General features: G+C 40.8%; 1 pseudogene; it reads left to right on the top strand.

Annotated features, from left to right (window-relative positions):
- The first annotated feature begins 274 nt into the window (after positions 1-274).
- LOC106970755 (60S ribosomal protein L10-like) lies at positions 275-996 on the top strand (annotated as a pseudogene).
- The last annotated feature ends 1,107 nt before the right edge of the window (positions 997-2,103 follow it).

The raw sequence follows: 2,103 nt of genomic DNA, 5'->3' as shown, positions 1-2,103 counted from the left end.
GATAAAATTTAAAAAGAAACACTATAAAGATGTAGCCATTCTTGAATACAAAATCAATACCTCTATGCACTGAAAAAGTAACAAAGCTATATAAAGCAGTGAGTAGGACTAAAGAAACAGCCTCCTGGGCTCCACATATGAAAGCAGGCAATGGAATTTAGGTACTTGAACTGAAGGTACTCCCATATGGTAGGGTTCCAGAGCCAAAACCATTGCTTAAAACAGGGGTCCTACTCTTTCCCTTAAGCATGACACTGAACACCCTAGTGTCACCATGGGCCACTGCCCTGCCCAGTGTTATTGTATTGTAAGAACAGGCCATATCCAAACTCTTCCTTCTGCAGACATGTCCCTGGTGCCAAGATCCACATCTTTGACCTGTGGCAGGATAAGGCGAAAGTGGAAGAGTTCCCACTATGTGGCCACATGGTGTCAGGTGACTATGAGCGGCTCTCCTCTGCAGCCCTGGAATCTGCCCATATATGTGCCAATGAGTACATGGTGAAAAGCTATGGCAACGATGGCTTTCACATCCAAGTGCGGCTCCACCCCTTCCACGTCCTCTGTATCAACAAGATGTCCCATGTTGGGGCTGATGGACTCCAGACAGGTATGCGTTGGTGCCTTTGGAAAGCTCTGGGGCACCAGTGGCCAGGGTCCACCATTGGTCAAGTCATCATGTCCACCTGTACCAAGCTGCAGAACAAGGAGCATGTGATTGAGACTCTACTGAGGGCCAAGTTCAAGCTCCCTGGCTGCCAGAAGACCCATATTTCCAAGAAGTGGGGTCTTACTAAGTTTAAAGTGGACAAATTTGAACAAATGGTGGCTGAAAAGTGCCTCATCCCAGATTGCTGTGGGATCAAATACATACCTAATTGTGGGCCCCTGGACGAATGGCAGGCTCTGCACTCATGGGAAACTCGGCAATGCCCCAATAAATCCTACCTCCTGCAAAATAAATAAATAAATAAATAGAGCCCTACTGGTGAAGAGGACTTCAAAAGGTGACCATTGTCACAGAATGGAACTTAGATAGAGCTACATTTTGATAGAACCATAAAGGGCAAAAATTCCTTCCTTCCAGCACTGAGGCTTAGATGACCAGTGGTTCACTAACTAGTCTGTGATATGCACAGTACCAACACAGGCCATAAAGATGGAACATATGAAACAGTCCCAGAGGGGCCACTGATGAAGGTAAGTAAAAATTAAGATGAGAAAGGGGCACTTGGGTGGCTCAGGTGGTTGAGTATCTGACTTGATTTCAGCTCAGGTCATGATCTCATGGTTCGTGAGATCAAGCCCTGGGTCAGGCTGCTTGGGATTCTCTCTCTCCCTCTCTCTCTGCCCCTCCCCTGCTTATTCTCTCTCTCTCTCTCTCTCTCTCTCTCTCTGTCTCAAAATAAATAAATAAATGTTAAAAATTTGAGGAAAAAAAAGGAGAATGACAAATAGAAACTAAAACAAGGTGATAGACTTAAACCCAGCCATACTAGTAAGTATATAAAATTTTAATATGATAAACACTCCAATTAGAAGGCAAAGATTTTCAGAATGGATTTTTTTTAATCCAAGTATGTACTGCCTAGAATAAATATGCTTTAAATATGAAGATATAAATGTGTTAAAAGAAAAAAGATGGAAATATATATACCGTAAAAACATTAATCAAAAGAAAACCAGTATGACTTGATTCGTGTCGAAAGAGACTACAACACAAAGAAAATTTCCCAAGATAAGTAGAGGCATTTCATATTGGAAAAATGGCTAATTTATCATGAAAACAACAATGCTTAATGTATAAGAAGGTAACCCAGACAACCAAAGTAAGTGAAACAAAAATTAACAAAATGAAAGGGAGTAAAAGATCCACACTCATGATCAGAGACTTGAATAGTCCTCTATCAATCATTGATATAACAACTAGACCAATAAATCAATATAAATTAAAAAAAATTTTTTGAATAACACTATCAACCAGCTTGTCTTAATCATATTTTAATGTGACACATCCAGCAGCTACAGGATACACAGCATCTCAAGTGCACATAGAAATTCACCACGATAGACCACATGATAAGCCATAAAATAAGCCTCGAA

Source organism: Acinonyx jubatus, chromosome D1 (genome assembly GCF_027475565.1).
Source record: "Acinonyx jubatus isolate Ajub_Pintada_27869175 chromosome D1, VMU_Ajub_asm_v1.0, whole genome shotgun sequence".
Lineage (NCBI taxonomy): Eukaryota > Metazoa > Chordata > Mammalia > Carnivora > Felidae > Acinonyx > Acinonyx jubatus.
The sequence above is the reverse complement of the archived record's forward strand: the minus strand, read 5'-3'. Positions and strand labels throughout refer to the sequence as shown.